Below are 19,002 nucleotides of genomic sequence, written 5' to 3'. Positions count from 1 at the left end.
ATTTAGTTATTTATTTTTTATAATTTTTATTTTTTTTTCCCTGTGGTGCGAGTGGGGCCACTAGGGAGGGATGGCATAATTGAGATTGTAAGTGTGTTTTTTTTTTCTCCTCTCCCAGGTTGGGGTCCCAACTGCACCCCCTCCCAAATACATCTCAAGTCTACGCTAACTGCGGAGCCCATTCCCCCCGTCCTGCTCTCCCTCCGCTGGCTGGTGTCGGGGCTCGCCGATGCACTGGTGGGGCTCGGGGTCTGGGGGTGGATGCCCGGGTGGCTGCCGGCTCATTCCTGGCGGCCTCTCCGCTGCCCCGGCAGGCCGGGGCCTTGCCGGGGCTCCTGTCTGGGGGTTGGGCGCCCCTGGGGCCTCGGATCCCTGGGGCCAGGGACTGGATTCGCTTTGGGGTGGGGCCGGGTGTTGTTCTTGGATTGTCGGTGCCGGTGCCGGTGCCTTCGCTTCGATGCTGGTTCCTGGGCGGTGCTTTTTCCGATGCTGGTCTTGTGGTTTAGGTTCGGGGGGGAGGGGAGCTGCACGGCATGGTGAGGTGCGGTCTTGGGTTTTGTTTTGGGCTCTGGTTTTTTCCGCTTGCATTTCTCCTCTTGCTTAGGGGAATTTTTTATTTATTAATTTTTTTTATTATTTTTTTTTTATTTATGTGTATATATAAGTATATGTGTATATATATGTATATATGTATGTATGTGTGTATGTGTATATACACTATATTGCCAAAAGTATTTGCTCACCTGCCTTGACTCACATATGAGCTTAAGTGACATCCCGTTCCTAATCCATAGGGTTCAATATGACGTCGGTCCACCCTTTGCAGCTAGAACAGCTTCAACTCTTCTGGGAAGGCTGTCCACAAGGTTTAGGAGTGTGTTTATGGGAATTTTTGACCATTCTTCCAGAAGCGCATTTGTGAGGTTGCACACTGATGTTGGACGAGAAGGCCTGGCTCTCAGTCTCCGCTCTAATTCATCCCAAAGGTGTTCTATCGGGTTGAGGTCAGGACTCTGTGCAGGCCAGTCAAGTTCATCCACACCAGACTCTGTCATCCATGTCTTTATGGACCTTGCTTTGTGCACTGGTGCACAGTCATGTTGGAAGAGGAAGGGGCCAGCTCCAAACTGTTCCCACAAAGTTGGGAGCATGGAATTGTCCAAAATGTCTTGGTATGCTGAAGCATTCGGAGTTCCTTTCACTGGAACTAAGGGGCCAAGCCCAGCTCCTGAAAAACAACCCCACACCATAATCCCCCCTCCACCAAACTTTACACTTGGCACAATGCAGTCAGACAAGTACCGTTCTCCTGGCAACCGCCAAACCCAGACCCGTCCATCAGATTGCCAGATGGAGAAGCGCGATTCGTCACTCCAGAGAACGCGTCTCCACTGCTCTAGAGTCCAGTGGCGGCGTGCTTTACACCACCGCATCCGACGCTTTGCATTGCACTTGGTGATGTATGGCTTGGATGCAGCTGCTCGACCATGGAAACCCATTCCATGAAGCTCTCTGCGCACTGTTCTTGAGCTAATCTGAAGGCCACATGAAGTTTGGAGGTCTGTAGTGATTGACTCTGCAGAAAGTTGGCGACCTCTTCGCACTATGCGCGTCAGCATCCGCTGACCCCGCTCCGTCAGTTTACGTGGCCTACCACTTCGTGGCTGAGTTGCTGTCGTTCCCAAACACTTCCATTTTCTTATAATACAGCTGACAGTTGACTGTGGAATATTTAGGAGCGAGGAAATTTCACGACTGGATTTGTTGCACAGGTGGCATCCTATCACAGTTCCACGCTGGAATTCACTGAGCTCCTGAGAGCGACCCATTCTTTCACAAATGTTTGTAAAAACAGTCTGCATGCCTAGGTGCTTGAATTTATACACCTGTGGCCATGGAAGTGATTGGAACACCTGATTCCAATAATTTGGATGGGTGAGCAAATACTTTTGGCAATATAGTGTATGTATGTATATATATATATATATATATATATATATATATATGTATGTATGTATATGTGTATATGTATGTATATGTATGCCTATATATATATGTATATATATGTATTATTATTTATTTAGAAATTAGATTTATTTTTTATGTTTTTTTCTTCTCCCGGTGGGGGGAGCGGTTGCGGGCAGGTCAGTGTCTGGTGTCTACTGTCGCATTGGGGGGGCTTTTCTGCTTGGCGTTCTTTTTCTGGGGGGAGATTGGCATGTCTGTTCTCTCGGGGGGCGGCCCTGTTGGGTGGGGCTCCTGCTGTCGGCACGCCGCTGGTGTGTGGGGGTCTGGGCGGCTCCGGCGGGGTTGGTGTTGGGGGGCTGGTGTGGATGGGCTGGCTGCGCTGATTGGGTCTTCGGGTGGGTTTTCCCGCTTGGAGGCATGGTGGAGCTGCTTTGGTCTCGCTGATCGCGGCGGGTGTGGCTGCGGGGTGGGTGGGGGGTGGAGTGGCTCCGGCCGGCATGCGTCGGGGGGCCGGGGCGGTGGAGGTGCTTCAGCGGCATGTTGGGGGCTTGTGCGGGCGTCGAGGGGAGGCAGCAGGCGCGGCTGTGCTGCTCTGGCTTGGTCCGGTGGGGGAGCGACATGGTTAGCACCGCTCTGGCTCTGTGCTGCCCACGGGCTGCTGGGGGGGTGGTTGCGCCTGCTACGGTCTGCTCTTCTGGCGGTCGGGCGCCAGGCGGCTTTTCTGCTCTTGGGTCAGTTCTGTGCACGGTGTGTTGCGTTGCTCGCTGTTGGCGTCTGTCTCGGTGGGGCGGGGCCGCGCTTTTGGCCTGGGGGGCGTTTTGGGGGGGTTCCGCGGCACTTGCGGCCGGTTCGCGGTGGATGCGCGTGTGTCCGCCTGTGTGTTTTTCAGGGGTGGTGCGGTCGCGTTGGGTGTTGCAGCCGGTCGCCGGGGCTTGGTGCTGGGGGGGGGGACGGGGCGTGTTTCGGCGCTCTGTGGGGCCGGGGCGTTTGGGTCGGTGCAGTGGGGGGGCCAGTGTTCTTTGCCCGGCACTACTTCAGGGTGGCCGGCTGCCGGTGGAGCCCGCAGACTCGCCTCTGCGGCTCCCCTGGGCGCCTGCATGGCAGTGGCTGGGGGGCTTCTTGGGGGCTGTCTCTCCTCCTCCCTTGGTGGGGGTCCAATTTCCGGGGCTGGCCCCTCCTTGGTGCCTTCGCTCTTGGGGTCCCTTTGGGCGCCTGGGGCTTTGGGTCTTCCGGCGCTGGACTCAGTGCTCTGGGGGGTGTGCCTCTCCGGCTCTCCACAACCACTATTGAGCATTTTTTCTATGGTTAAAACTTTACATGCACAAGTTCACCCTCACAAACAACTACAGGTGCTAGGCTCCAGGTACTCAGAGATTCACTTCCAAACAGAAACCCCACATTCATATCTTCAGGTAACACAGAGTACATGTCAGACTTAATAATATTACTTTAGCGATAGTTTCAAGGTGTTGCTTTATTGTATATCTCGTACCATGTCTTTCGGTTGTGCTGTTCTTTTTTCATCTCGTTACAGGTGATGAAGCAGACTGAAAATGTTTTGTCATTGTCTCCTTTCTCTTCTTTGTTTCATCTTTTCTTTTTCTTTTTTCCTTTTCTTCTTCTGTTTTTCTGCTCTATTTACATTGCAGTGTCCATATAAACTGTAAAACTCCCTGCATAATTATAATAAAGCAATTTATATGCATGAAACAAGTGGAGCAGTATGGCAATTGCCATACCGCTACACTTGTGAAAGTAAAATCTGTTGGGCTCTTTTTGGCATCAAGAAAATTATTATTATTGCCACATTGCCAGACAGGATACTGTTAAAAAAAAAAAAAAAAAAAGGAATTGATAACAAATTCTATTTAATTCAGTTTATTTATATAGCGCCAAATTCACAACACATGTCATCTCAAGGCACTTTACAGTTCAACCAGATCATCCAGTCAAATTGATTCAAAGTTTTCTATCTAAGGAAAACCAGCTGATTGCATCGACTCATTGACTCTTCAGCAATCCCTCACACTAAGCATGCTTGTAGCGACAGTGGAGAGGAAAAACTCCTTTTTAACAGGAAGAAACCTCCAGCAGAACCAGGCTCAGTGTGAGCGGCCATCTGCTGAGGCCCACTGGGGTTCAAGGAGACAGAAGCAGACATAGAAAAAGAAGCATAGATACAAAAGGCAAGTTAGTCACAGTCAGAGAAACAGGACTACACTGGAAAACAGGCCAAGCTCCAACGTCTAGAAACAAAGGTGTTGATGGCAGCAGCACAGCTGATATTTCTCTCCAGGATGGAGTCACAGCCAAACAGGAACAGACCAGATGAAGCTACTATGAGAAAAGCAGAGAGAGCAGAACGTTAGAGATTGAACTAACAGATTCTGCAGAGTGGGAGAATAGAGATAGAATGAAGCAGAATGATGAAAAAGGGGTCCCTATGTCCTCCAGCAGTCTAAGCCTATAGCAGCAGAACTATAGAGATAGATCAGGATAACCTGAGCCACTCTAACTAGAAGCTTTATCAAAAAGGAAAGTTTTAAGCCTAGCCTTAAAAGTAGACAGGGTGTCTGCCTCACGGACTAAAACTGGTAGTTGGTTCCACAGGAGAGGAGCCTGATAACTAAAAGATCTGCCTCCCATTCTACTTTTAGAAATTCTAGGAACCACTAGTAAACCTGCAGATTGAGAGCGAAGTGCTCTGTTAGGAACATAAGGAACAATCAGATCTCTGATATCAGATGGAGCTTGGCCATTTAAGGCTTTATATGTGAGAAGGAGGATTTTAAATTCTATTCTTGATTTAACAGGAAGCCAATGAAGAGAAGCCAGGATAGGAGAGATATGATCTCTCTTTTTCATTTTCATCAGAACTCTGGCTGCAGCATTTTGGATCAGCTGAAGGCTTTTAACTACAGTTTGTGGACTTCCTGATAGTAAAGAATTACAATAGTCCAGCCTTGAAGTAACAAATGCATGGACTAGTTTCTCAGCATCACCCCTGGACAGGAGATTGCTCATTTTTGCAATATTCCTCAGATGAAAGAAGGAAATTCTAGAAACCTCTTTGATCTGGGATTTAAATGACAGGTCCTGATCAAAAATAACACCAAGATTTTTATTTTATAATCTGAAATCAGTTTAATCCCATCCAAATGAAGTGACTGGCTAATCAGCTTCTTTTTCAGAGACTCTGGTCCAAAGACTATAACTTCTGTTTTGTCTGCATTCAGAAGCAGAAGGTTAAGAGTCATCCAGGTTTTTATGTCTTCAAGACATGCCTGTAATCTATGTAATGGGTTAGCTTCATCTGGATTTATAGACAGATATAGCTGGGTATCATCAGCATAACAGTGGAAATTAATCCCATGCTGTCTAATAACTCTACCAATTGGGAGCATGTATAAAGTAAAGAGAATTGGTCCTAGCACTGATCCCTGTGGTACTCCACAGGTAACCTTTGAGCATGAGGAAGATCTATCCTTAACATGAACAAACTGAATTCGATCAGATAGATAAGATTTAAACCAGTCTAGTGCTGTTCCTTTAATTCCAACAAAATATTCAAGTCTTTCTAAAAGAATATTATGATCAACTGTATCAAATGCAGCACTAAGATCCAACAGGACGAGCACAGATACAAGTCCATTATCTGAGGCCATGAGAATATCATTAGTGACTTTCACCAGAGCTGTTTCAGTGCTATGATGAGCTCTAAAGCCAGACTGAAACTCTTCAAAAACTTCATTATGGTGGAAGTGATCGCACCTTTGTTTGGCAACTACTTTCTCAAGAATTTTGGATAAGAAAGGAAGATTGGATATAGGTCTATAATTGACCAAGTCATCTGGGTCAAGAGACGGTTTCTTAAGCAGAGGTTTAATTCCAGCAACCTTAAAAGCTTTAGGTACATATCCCTGTAACAGAGATAGATTAATCACATCTAAAATGGAGGAGGAGATCAAAGGGAATACCTCCTTAAATAACCTGGTTGGAACTGGATCTAACATACAAGTTGAAGGCTTAGATGAAGACAATAGTTTTACTAACTCTGAAAGTTCAACTGGATCAAAGCGGTCTAAACTCGGTTCAGATTCCATGACTACCTCAGATACAATCGCGGATAGAGGAGTGCTTATGATCTTATTTTTAATAAGATCAATCTTATTTATAAAGAATCCCATAAAATCATTGCTGCTAAGAGTAGGTTGAATGGACGGTTCAACTAAGCCATGGCTCTGGATACATTTGGCAACTGTATTTAAAAGAAATCTAGGATTATTCTTATTCTCTTCTATTAATGAGGAGAAGTATGCTGCTCTTGCTTTACAAAGGGTCCTCTTATACAGCAGTAAACAATTTTTTCAGACTTGGTAGGATTCCCGTAGGCCTGTGGAGCGATCAACCCAACAAATTTGCCAATATCAAATCCTCATAATGTGTGTATCCTACATCCTTGGGTCATAAAACACCTCCTTAGTTTCTTAATGAAGCCTCTATCGTGATACTTTAAGTTGAAACTGTGTCTAAAAACACAAAAATCAAACCTCTAGCTGCAACAATCAGACAAACCGATGTGGGTAAAAACTAATGTAGTTACAAAATGAATGAAAATAGAGCATAAAATTAGTCTTTATGCAGATGATGTATTACTTTATCTCCAGCACTCAAACACTTGCCTCTCTATAGGCATTAGATTACTGGAATCTTTCTCAAAAGTCTCAGAATATATATATATTCTGAGACTATATAAGACTATATATATTAATATATATATATATTAATTGGTCTAAATCTGTAATACTACCAATTAATTGCTCTCTACAGAATCCCTGAGGCCTACAATTGCAATCAGGAAATATCAAATATTTGGGAATTACTGTGTCATTTAAATTAGCTGAGTTACCAAAACTCAACCACATCCTTCTTTTAAAAAAGATAGAAGAGGACCTAGAAAGATGGAAATCGCTTCCGATCTCCCTTATAGGTAGGGTAGCCTCAATTAAAATGATGGTCTTACCTAGAATTAACAACTTATTTTCAGTAATCCCTAATAAACAATCATCCATCTGGTTTAAATCTCTAGATTCTTCCATCTCTAAATTTCTTTGGAAGGACAAACCCCTTCGTTGCCCAGAATCCAGTTTGTGTGGTATTTTTTTGTGTTTCCTTTCCTCCTTCACCAGGTGGTGCCCCGTCCACATTGGGTCTCCCTGCCCACCTGCAGCTCATTGCCTCATTACCTGTTGAGTAATGAAGCTGCTGACTGCCACTACCTCGACGCCAGAGTGTTTACCAATACAGGGAAGTCATCCTGCAAACTTTGTTCGGTCCTTCTCTCTCTGGAAAGTTCAACTGAGCTTCTAACTGAGCTGGGGTTCCAAACAGGAAGTTTGGATCCACTTTCCCCAAGATGAACTGAGCTTCTAACTGAGCTGGGGTTCCAAACAGGAAGTTTGGATCCACTTTCCCCAAGATGAACTGAGATTCTAACTGAGCTGGGGTTCCAAACAGGAAGTTTGGACCCACTTTCCCCAAGAGGAACTGAGCTTCTAACTGAGCTGTGGTTCCAAACAGGAAGTTTGGATCCACTTTCCCCAAGAGGTACTGAGCTTCTAACTGAGCTGTGGTTCCAAACAGGAAGTTTGGATCCACTTTCCCCAAGAGGTACTGAGCTTCTAACTGAGCTGGGGTTCCAAACAGGAAGTTTGGATCCACTTTCCCCAAGAGGTACTGAGCTTCTAACTGAGCTGGGGTTCCAAACAGGAAGTTTGGATCCACTTTCCCCAAGAGGAACTGAGCTTCTAACTGAGCTGTGGTTCCAAACAGGAAGTTTGGATCCACTTTCCCTAAGATGAACTTAGCTTCTAACTGAGCTGGGGTTCCAAACAGGAAGTTTGGACCCACTTTCCCCAAGATGAACTGAGCTTCTAACTGAGCTGGGGTTCCAAACAGGAAGTTTGGATCCACTTTCCCCAAGAGGAACTGAGCTTCTAACTGAGCTGTTGTTCCAAACAGGAAGTTTGGACCCACTTTCCCCTAGATGAACTGAGCTTCTAACTGAGCTGGGGTTCCAAACAGGAAGTTTGGATCCACTTTCCCCAAGATGAACTGAGCTTCTAACTGAGCTGGGGTTCCAAACAGGAAGTTTGGATCCACTTTCCCCAAGAGGTACTGAGCTTCTAACTGAGCTGGGGTTCCAAACAGGAAGGTTGGATCCACTTTCCCCAAGAGGAACTTAGCTTCTAACTGAGCTGTGGTTCCAAACAGGAAGTTTGGATCCACTTTCCCTAAGATGAACTTAGCTTCTAACTGAGCTGGGGTTCCAAACAGGAAGTTTGGACCCACTTTCCCCAAGAATAACTGAGCTTCTAACTGAGCTGGGGTTCCAAACAGGAAGTTTGGATCCACTTTCCCCAAGAGGAACTGAGCTTCTAACTGAGCTGTTGTTCCAAACAGGAAGTTTGGACCCACTTTCCCCTAGATGAACTGAGCTTCTAACTGAGCTGGGGTTCCAAACAGGAAGTTTGGATCCACTTTCCCCAAGATGAACTGAGCTTCTAACTGAGCTGTTGTTCCAAACAGGAAGTTTGGACCCACTTTCCCTAAGATGAACTGAGCTTCTAACTGAGCTGGGGTTCCAAACAGGAAGTTTGGATCCACTTTCCCTAAGATGAACTGAGCTTCTAACTGAGCTGGGGTTCCAAACAGGAAGTTTGGACCCACTTTCCCTAAGATGAACTGAGCTTCTAACTGAGCTGGGGTTCCAAACAGGAAGTTTGGATCCACTTTCCCCAAGATGAACTGAGCTTCTAACTGAGCTGGGGTTCCAAACAGGAAGTTTGGATCCACTTTCCCCAAGATGAACTGAGCTTCTAACTGAGCTGTTGTTCCAAACAGGAAGTTTGGACCCACTTTCCCCAAGATGAACTGAGCTTCTAACTGAGCTGGGGTTCCAAACAGGAAGTTTGGATCCACTTTCCCTAAGATGAACTTAGCTTCTAACTGAGTTGTGGTTCCAAACAGGAAGTTTGGATCCACTTTCCCCAAGATGAACTGAGCTTCTAACTGAGCTGTGGTTCCAAACAGGAAGTTTGGACCCACTTTCCCTAAGATGAACTTAGCTTCTAACTGAGCTGGGGTTCCAAACAGGAAGTTTGGATCCACTTTCCCCAAGATGAACTGAGCTTCTAACTGAGCTGTGGTTCCAAACAGGAAGTTTGGACCCACTTTCCCTAAAATGAACTTAGCTTCTAACTGAGCTGGGGTTCCAAACAGGAAGTTTGGATCCACTTTCCCCAAGATGAACTGAGCTTCTAACTGAGCTGGGGTTCCAAACAGGAAGTTTGGACCCACTTTCCCCAAGATGAACTGAGCTTCTAACTGAGCTGGGGTTCCATACAGGAAGTTTGGACCCACTTTCCCCAAGAGGTACTGAGCTTCTAACTGAGCTGGGGTTCCAAACAGGAAGTTTGGATCCACTTTCCCCAAGAGGTCGTTTCACACCAAGCAAAGGTTTCATCTGCACCGCAGCACACGCTTGGTGAAAGCTGGTCGCGGTGCCGCCAAAGCGGGCACTGCAGAGGGAAAGTCTGAAGTGCGATCCTTGACAGAGTTATCATTCTATTGATGCTGATATCACTGACAGTGAGATAAAACAGGATCAGCCTGTGACTAGTTTTGATGCATATTCAGGGGAAATAATAACTGATCAAGTTTTTTGTGAAAACTTTTGTGATGATTCGATGAGAATTTTTTGAAACTGTCCCAAAAAGGAAAAGTTCTGAGGCTGCAAGCAGCAGCATTAAAGCTCTCAGAGCTAAGAGAGCAAACAAAGCAGGAGAGAACAGTTTGGAGTCTGATAGTAGCCTGTCTTGAGCCAGGATCAGCAGAATCTGTATAGAAAACTGAAGTACTGAGGGTTAAAGTGGAGGAATGTTTTCCAGATGTAAAAATGTTTGTTGAATCCTCTCGGCCTTTAACAAAGAAAACTGGACATCTTGTTGATGATGTGTTAACAGATCAAAAAAATGTATCGCCTAAGGAAACTGATTTTGAAAGTCAGAGCCCAAGCAACTACTGCTGATGAAGATGAGGATATTTAGAGAAACGTTTTATGTTTCTTTGTGCCTTTTCTTTTGTTTCTTTATCTCCATGTCTTTACATATAAATGGTGCCAGAGATGAAATGCAAAGGGCTGAGTTCTTTAGATTTATGACTCTAAAGAAAATTTATATAATGTTGATTCAGGAAACACATAGCACTGCTGATAACGAGAGTGATTGGAAGAAGGAATGTGGAGGGGAGGTTTTTTTCAGTCACAAATCGAGTCGTAGTGGCGGTGTGGGGATTGTGTTTTCTAAAAAAATTTTTTCCTATCTCTTGCGAAGCAGAAGAGATAATTAAAGCTCATTTATTGAAAGTTAAAGCCAAATACGAACACGTGAATCTAGTTTTTCTTAATGTGTATGCTCCAACTAAAGGAACTGATAGAATGATTCTACTGAACATCTTAGGGAACACTGTAAATGATTGTAGTGATAATGATTAATTGTTTTTTTGTGGTGATTTTAATTGTACTGAAAATCCTTCACTTGACAGGAACCACTTAGAGCCTCATGCTGAATCCTCTCGGAGGCTTAGGCAGTTGACTGCAGCCTCTGATCTTTCTGATGTGTGGAGAGCTTTCAACAGAAATCAGGCCGTATACATGGTGTCATTCTAAACATTATCTTTTATCTTTAGCAAGATTAGACCGTGTATATGCATTTAAGCATCATTTGAATGTATTTAAGAATTGTCAAATAATTCCTGTTAGTTTTTCTGATCACTGTCTGGTTTGTTTCTCTGTATTTATTAAAAATGTTCGTTTACAGAGAGTCTACTGGCATTTTAATACAGCTCTTTTAAACGATAGAGCTTTTAGAAAAGCTTTTGAATGTTTTTGGATCAGTCATAAATAATCAAAATCCTTCTTTTCTTGTGTCCAACAATGGTGGGATTATGGTAAATGTAAAATTAAGCAGTTGTGTCAACAGTTCACTCGCAATGTCACTAGAGACATAACCAGATCTATGAAAGACTTGGAGACTCAGATAGTAGAGCTGCAGGGTTTGGCAGCATCTACAGGAAATCGAGGGTTTTTAGATTCCCTCAAAGCTAAAAAGGCCGTTCTGGCCGACCTGTTGGGACCAGCAGCCAAAGGAGCCCTGCTCAGATCACGCTTCCTAAGCGTAACAGAGTTGGAGGCACCGTCTCACTTTTTATTTGGACTAGAAAGAAAGATTGTTCACTCCCTAAAGACTGACTGTTGTTCTACCTTCTCAGGTTCTTCTGAGATCAGGAAGTTTGCTGCCAGTTTCTATAAAGACCTTTTTAAGAGTGAACATTTGGTGAATCCAGATGTGAGCGATGGTTTCTACGAAGGTCTTCCTCAGGTGGATGCTGAAGCTAATTAAAAACTGGAGGCTCAGGTCACACTGCATGAATTGCATGCTGCCTTGATGAGCCTGAAGAACAGTAGATCCCCTGGCATGGACGCTATTCCTGTTGACTTTTACAAGTCCTTCTGGTCTGTGATTGACGAGGACTTGCTGAACGTGATCACAGACAGCCTGCAAAGAGGTTGGCTGGCTCTGAGCTGCAGACGGGCAGTCGTTACTCTGCTTCCAAAGAATGGAGATTTACAGGATCTAAGGAACTGGCCACCAGTCTCTTTACTCTCTACGGACTACAGGATTCTTACCAAAGTCTTGGCTACCAGACTTAGAGAAGTTATGTCTACAGTTATTCACAGAGACCAGACGTATTGTGTGCCTGGAAGGCTGATAAGTTATAATGTCACTCTAATCAGGGATGTTTTGGAAATCTCCAGCTCATTGGGCATAAATATTGGTCTGATTTCTATAGATATTGGTCTGATTTCTATAGATATTGGTCTGATTTCTATAGATCAAGAAAAAGCTTTTGACCGGGTTGAACACCAGTATTTGTGGCAAACTTTGGCTGCTTTTGGTTTCAGCCCTGGTTTCATAGCTATGATCCAGGTTTTATATCATGACATTGCGAGTGTACTTAAAATAAATGGAGGCTTAAGTGCTCCTTTCAATGTTTCAAGAGGTGTGAGGCAAGGCTGTTCCTTATCAGGGATGCTTTATTCTTTGGCAATTGAACCTTTGCTTCATAAGCTGAGAAAAGATTTATGTGGTGTTTCTATTCCTGGGTGTGATGTCTCTTTAAAATTGTCAGCTTATGCTGATGATTTAATTGTTTTGTAAACACACAGGAAGATATTGATGTTTTAGTCAACACTGTTTTTCATTTTGGTTGTATCTCTTCTGCAAAAGTAACCTGGAGAAAGAGTGAGGCTGTAACTGTAGGAAGCCGGTTGGGGGATCAACTCAGTCTGCCTGGAGGCTTAGTGTAGAAAAAGGAAGGCCTTAAATATTTCGCTGTGTTCTTGGGTAATGAAAAGTTTGTGCAAGAAAATTGGGAAAATATTTTGGATAATGCTAAGGGTCGACTTTTGAAGTGGAAGTGGATTTTACCTAAAATGTCATATAGAGGACGAGTTCTGGTCATTAATAACCTAGTTTCTTCCACCATGTGGCACCGGCTGATGTGTGTTGATCCTCCAGTTTTATCAAATGTTCAAAGGGTTCTGGTAGATTTTTTTTGATTCCTCAAAGTATCCTGTTTTTGCCGAGAGAAGAAGGTGGTCAAGGCCTGGTCCGCCTGGCCAGCAGAGGTGCTGCTTTTCGTTTTCAGTTTATTCAGAGACTGCTCACAGGACCTGCAGATCTGGTGTGGAGGAGGTTATCATGCTGCATTCTTCTGAGATTCGGTGGCATGGGTCTTGATTTGCCTCTCTTTCTGATGGACTCTAGAAACTCTAACTCTTCTCTTCTTCCAGTTTTTTACAAGAGTATTTTCTCTGTGGTCTTTGCTGAGGAAGGAGAGACAGCAGCAGGCTGAGTCTCTGCACTGGCTGCTCCAGGAACCGCTTCTGTTTGGGAGTTTGTTGGATTCTCCTACTTGGGGGGCAACAACCTGCCCCAGACTGCTCCACACTGCAAGTCTATTGCCTTGGGAGGGTGGTGGAGCTGTCTGGACCTCAGCTGGATGATCCTGTTAAGCTCGCTGCCTGTTTGGGAATAAAGTCTGTTCGATTTGTTGCTCAGCTGTTGTGCTACTGGAAGCACAAGTTAAGTGAACATGAGTGTTCACTTTTGGCTGATTATCATGAGGGTTCTGTGTCTCCAAAGGCCTTGGATCCTTTTCCATCCTTCAGACTGTTTCCTGGGGTAAAGAACTGCTCTGGCCCTTTTTTGGATTCAGGGGAAAATAAAGGAATTTCCCTGGAAGGAGCTTCTGGAAAAGTTTTCTATAGAATGATTGTTAAAACTCTCAATCAACACAAACTGAATGGACGCAGTGACACAGTATGGAGAACTCATTTCTCCTTAAAACCTGACTTCAAACCTGAATGGAAATCGTTGTATAATCCTCCACCAACGATAAAACATGCAGATTAACAATGGAGAATCCTTCATGGTATTGTAGCTGTTAATTCTTTAGTTTCTATTATTAATCCTCCTGTGGAAGATAAATGTCCATTTTGTGAACAGAGAGAAACAGTGTTTCATTGTTTTTCTGACTGCGTTCGTCTGTCGGCTCTTTTTGTGCTTTTGAGAACTATTTTCAACAGATATGGTGAAATGTTCACTAAACACGGATTTAATTGTGGATTTAGATTCAGATGCCAAAAAAGGAGCAAATGTCGATTGATTAATTTCTTGTTGGGACAGGTTAAATTGGCTGTGTACATAAGTAGAAAGAGGAAGGTGGTGGAAGATTTGAATATTGACTTGGTTTCTTTGTTTACCAACCTGGTGAAGTCTAGGCTATTACTTGAATTTAATTTTTACAGATTAGTTTCAGATTTAGATTTCTGTCACATCTGGAGTTATGGCAAAGTAATTTGTAGTGTCGTAGGAGGAGAACTCATTTTTGGAAAAAGTGTTTATTTAATATATTCTTCAGTGTTTGTTTTTTGTTCTTGTTGTATTTTTCTGTTACATAGTTTGTGATACTATGTCAATTATTTATTGATAATAAATTAGTTTTTAAAATCTCAAAATCTCTCTCGCTTCACTGTCCCTTTTAGGGCCTCTCTCTCTCTCTCTCTCTCTCTCTCTGATAGGTGTGGCTTTGAGACTGCTGAGACTGATCTTTATCGGGAGCAGTATTTAAAGCCTGGCTTCCTGTGTGCTCACTGCCTGATGGTCACTGTTAGTTGGTAGATGTGCCAACTTCTCTCCCTTGTGGGAGTAATTACTTCAGCTTTTGAAATTGTAAATATTAATCCACACCACCCACCTCCCTCTCCTCCAGCTGCTGCATAGAGCTTGCCTTCCACCTTACTGCCCCGGCTTCCAGAGACACCTTTCTTCCCTGTCTGTCTGTTAACCAAAAAATAAACTTTGCTCCTTTCTCCTAGCCTAGCTGTCGGCATTCTGGGTCCAGCACCTAGCTCCTCACAAGAACACTCAGCACAAACCAGGGAACCCAACCATCCCACTGGTGCAGAACAACACCTGGGTCACAGTCCAAACAAAGGAAGTTGACGCCTTCAGCAATCAAATCAAGTTCATTAGAGAGGAAGCCAAAAACAATATGTTTCCCTTTCTGGACTGAGCTGCACACTGAGGACAGCAGAAGTCTGAGGTTTACCAGAAACCCACAGACTGAAAGCTACATTTGAACTCACGTCGCCCTCTGGAACAGAAACTCTCTGTGATCAGAACTTTACCTGAATGAGAATATTCTCTTGATTACTGAGGAGAAACAAAAGGAACAACATGGTAGGGGATCATTTGAAGCATGTGGTTTGATAAGTCCGCCTAAACAGGAAGAACAACATTGCTGGTTTCAATAACCAGGTTTAACAAACTCAGGCTCTCCTCCTAGACTCTGAATTGATCTAGCCTAAAGTCAGGAACTTTGAGTATTCAGTTTCATAAAAGCTGCTATGAAGTAGTTAGTATCTCAACTCCAAGTAGATTCACTCTGAGATAAACACGTGTGAAGCAAGTATGAAAAGCCATTATCAGTGGAGCCTGATTAAACAATTCACCATGACAACAGGCAATAGTAGGCTGGCCGCCTTCCACTTTCAGCCCGTTTGTCCCTGCAGGATTGTTCTGAGGCTACAGGCTGGGATGCTCTGTGTCAGCCACATGGAGATGACATCAATGAATGACTGAGTGACTGACTACAGAAACTCCTGTAGATAACAGCATCCCTACCGGGACAGGGAAATGCTTCCCAGATAATAAACCATGGATCAAAGATGATCTGAAGGGACTGCTGAACAAGAACAAACAGCCTTTAAGATGGAAGACGGGGAATTAATGAGGAGAATAGAGGTTCTGCATCAGCTTCTTCCCCAACCCCATCAGACTGATGAACTGTTGAGAAAACTCTAAATCACAGACTCTGCATCACACTGATAACACCAAACCAACAATACTGCAGGTTTTCACCATAATGTCATGATCTCGGCGCTGATGGTTTGGTTTTTTCCTTTGCTCCTTGCTCCCCTGTCTAATTTGTTCTGCGGCTGATTATCGCCGATCATTTCCACCTGGTTCCTCTACTATTTAAGTTGTGTGTTTGCCTCCCATCAGTGGCAGGTTATTCGAGTGTTTTTGTGAGACGTTTCCTAGCTTTCTTTACTATGTCTGTTTCCCTGATTGTGACCGGTTTCTGCCCTGAGGATCTCGAGTTTTGCCTTCCCCCTGTCTGCTCTGTTTGTCCTGTCTGATCCTGGATTCTACCGGCTTCTGAACCTGGAACCATCGTCTGACTTCAGCCTTGGATTTCCCTTCTGGACTCTGTTGCTGCTCGGCGTCTGCTGCTCGCTCTTTAGAAACTCTGGGGGCGTCGCCCGCCGCAACGCTTTAAACTTTCCAACTGCCTGTCTCGCCTTGAATTCTGGGTCCAATATTCTGAGATCATTACACATATTGCGGTTTTGAACAATGTTTTTTTTCTCCCACACTGTTTACATTTGATTACTGCTGAACTTTAAGGAATGGAAATGTCATAAGAGCTGCACAAAACTCTATTGACATTCTGTATATACTCTGTTTACAAAACGACAATAAAAGTTATCTAAATCTAAGTCTAGTTCCACCTGATGGAGAGAGAAGAGCTGGATGCTCTGCAGACACACAGGTAGCTACTAGCTAAGGAGGAAATACGTCAGCCAGCCAGCCAGCCAGGCAGATTTTAAAAAAAGGGAAAAACTTCTCTATGAGTTCCTACCTTTTTTTTAATCTAACGATACTCAGATGAAGACGAAACAGCTAACAGTCCTGGAAAGTATTAAAAACAAAGATGGAGGGAAGGAAAAGAGGCAAACGTTCTGCAAAAAGTACCCTGAACTGTTTCATCATAACTGATCATAATTCTTTCAGATCCATGTTCTGTATTGATTCAGATGGAGGGACTGCAGAAATTACACTAGAATAAAGTTTCTTAGCCTCACATTTACCATGTCAGGTGTCACTAACCTTCCAAGTCAGCTGTCAGAGCTGTTATCTTTTCCCTGATCAGACCTGTTGAACCTGCTGAGGAATGAGGACTAACAGGTCAGTCGGGGATTTTCTCTGGTAAAATAAAACGGTTTGTTTCCTGCTTCTCTATCAGACAATCAATGAAAAACAACAACAATCCCTGTTTCATACAAAGAAACATAAACCTGAAGGAGAATCAGACTGAGTTCTGCTGCTGCCTCTATTTACAATCTATAGAGAAAAAGCCACTGAGAGGAAAACCAGAACTTTGACACTCACCCTGATCCAGATGTTTGCTGTGCTCTGATCTACACTGACTGGAACCTGATCCTGACTGGACCCGTTTCTCCTATTATACCTAAGGCTCCGCCCCTTCTCACAGGACAGGTGGATCTACCTTTATAAAAAGCTTTTCTGCTCATCATTAAATCACTAAGTTCACTCCTGAGATATGTATATATTTAGTAAATAGGTGTTGAATGATTGCTGAGATTCAAACACTTCTTCTTCAGATGTTTGTTTATTTCTACATGAGGAAATGATAAAATGAGGGATAAGGAAAGAAGATCAGTGGCTGGAGAAGAAATTCATTTTCTTGCATTAAAGGAACCCAGTTTAAACATCTGAGCTCTCCGAGAAAAATCAGACATTTTAATTCATTATTCTCATTAATTAAACCGTTGAATAAAATTGAATTATTTATTCAAAATGTCTGACTCTCTGCTGGATGAAGAAAATGGACCCAAGAGGTAATTTTGTAGGTTTAATTAGTTCCATAGAGTTTAACTCCATGCAGTCAGACCCTGCCCAACTCCTCTCCTCCTATAAACCTCTGTATACTGATGGGATTCTGCTCTGACTCTGGTATCAACTAGAGATTGACTGATGCAGGTTTTTAAAGAAAATACAGATTATTTCTACATCAGTCTAACATCCCAGATCTGTGCTGCTGAGATTTATGGGCTGATTCTTAGAGCCTAGATTGTTTTTTTCATCTGTCTAAATTATAGAAATGACACAATGATAATAAATGTTAGATTAATTTTTGCCACCCAAAAAAGAAAAATGAGAAAAAAAAATACCAACAGAAAGCTAATGTAGGGAGCATCAATACCTGATTCACCTGATCTAAAGGTATGGCTGCTGAATGAACTAATAATTCATCAAAACATGAACAGGAACAAAAAAAACACTAATATTTGCCAAAACTATTAGTATTGAAATCGCCCCCCCCCCCCCCCCCCCCCCCCCCCGTAGGTTTGGTAAATGTGTTATCAGATAATATTAAGTCTGTCACATATTGATAATAATAATAAAAAATATGTATTTATACTGCACTTTTCATCAAAAAGACCTCAAAGTACCACAAAAAAGAAAAGCATAAAAAAGAAATACATCAAAATTTAAAAATAATAATGACAAAATAATAATGGCAAAACAATAATAATAATAATAATCATAATAATAATAATAATCAGGGTTATAATAATAATAATAATAAAAGCTGTTTTAAAAAGAGAGAAAAAAACATTTAAAGGGGACCAAAGGTTTTGCTAAAAAGAAATGTTTTAAGGCCTTTTTTAAAACACGGTGGATTGAGGTTCCATCAAAGTATCAGGGAGGGCATTCCACAGATGTGGGGCAGCTGCACAAAATGCTCCCATTGTTCTGAGTCTGGTTCTGGGAGTGTGGAGCAGGTTTGAGTGAGTGGAGCGAAGGGAGCGGGTGGTGTTCCAGTGTGGTGAATGGAGAATGGGGGTAATGTGCGCATGTTTCCGTACTCTCATCAGGATCCTAGCTGCTCAACTCAAAAATGAGTTGTGAGTCCATTCTTACTACCGTATTTTCACGACCATAAGGCGCACCGTACTAAAATGCGCAGTCTCAGTTATGTGTCCCATTTCTGTATTTAACACACACATAAGGAGCACCGGACTATAGGGCGCGGGTTTTATATACAGGTACATGTCCTCTACTACCTTTAAAAACCTCTACTGGGTATTTAAAAATAGAGCGGGAGCAAAACTGAGTATGATTGTGCTTTATTCATGTATTTATTACAAAGTATTAATCAAACCCCTCAAAGTCATCATCCTCTGTTTCTGAATTAAACAGCTGCGCTAAATCAGACATGCCAGTTTCCCCTTCTTCGCTGTCAGTCACTTTCCGTGCAGCGCAGCTCCTCAGAAATAATGCTGGCTTTTGCGAAAGCTGTCAGACCCCCCCGGGATAACGGCGAGCACAGCGTTCAAGAGGCCCGTCATGGATCGAGGCGCAGAGGCACGCTGGCGAGAGGCGCGTGTTGGAGGTGACCTCGCTAAGGCCAACTAAGCTGGAGAGGCCCACACGCACAGCGTGCCGGAACTAGGATCCAGCGCTGGGGTGGACGGTGCCCTCCATTGTACCTGCCAAGTGCGCGTCTTTTAACAGACTGGCCCATTGACTCTGCTGC

At 43.6% G+C, this 19,002-nt stretch overlaps 1 protein-coding gene across 5 annotated transcripts in view; it reads right to left on the bottom strand.

The window, feature by feature from the left end:
- LOC119792286 (NACHT, LRR and PYD domains-containing protein 12-like) overlaps positions 1-16,872 on the bottom strand; it is a 106,333-nt gene extending 89,461 nt beyond the window's left edge. For all 5 annotated transcript variants that reach the window (XM_038298897.1, XM_038298882.1, XM_038298889.1 and 2 more), the window contains exon 1: positions 16,830-16,872. The gene's annotated coding sequence lies outside the window, so the exon portion shown is untranslated. The remainder of the gene's footprint in view (positions 1-16,829) is intronic.
- Positions 16,873-19,002: the final 2,130 nt, after the last annotated feature.

Source organism: Cyprinodon tularosa, unplaced genomic scaffold, assembly GCF_016077235.1.
Source record: "Cyprinodon tularosa strain WSP-4 unplaced genomic scaffold, ASM1607723v1 ctg1114, whole genome shotgun sequence".
Taxonomy (NCBI): Eukaryota; Metazoa; Chordata; class Actinopteri; order Cyprinodontiformes; family Cyprinodontidae; genus Cyprinodon; species Cyprinodon tularosa.
The sequence above is the reverse complement of the archived record's forward strand: the minus strand, read 5'-3'. Positions and strand labels throughout refer to the sequence as shown.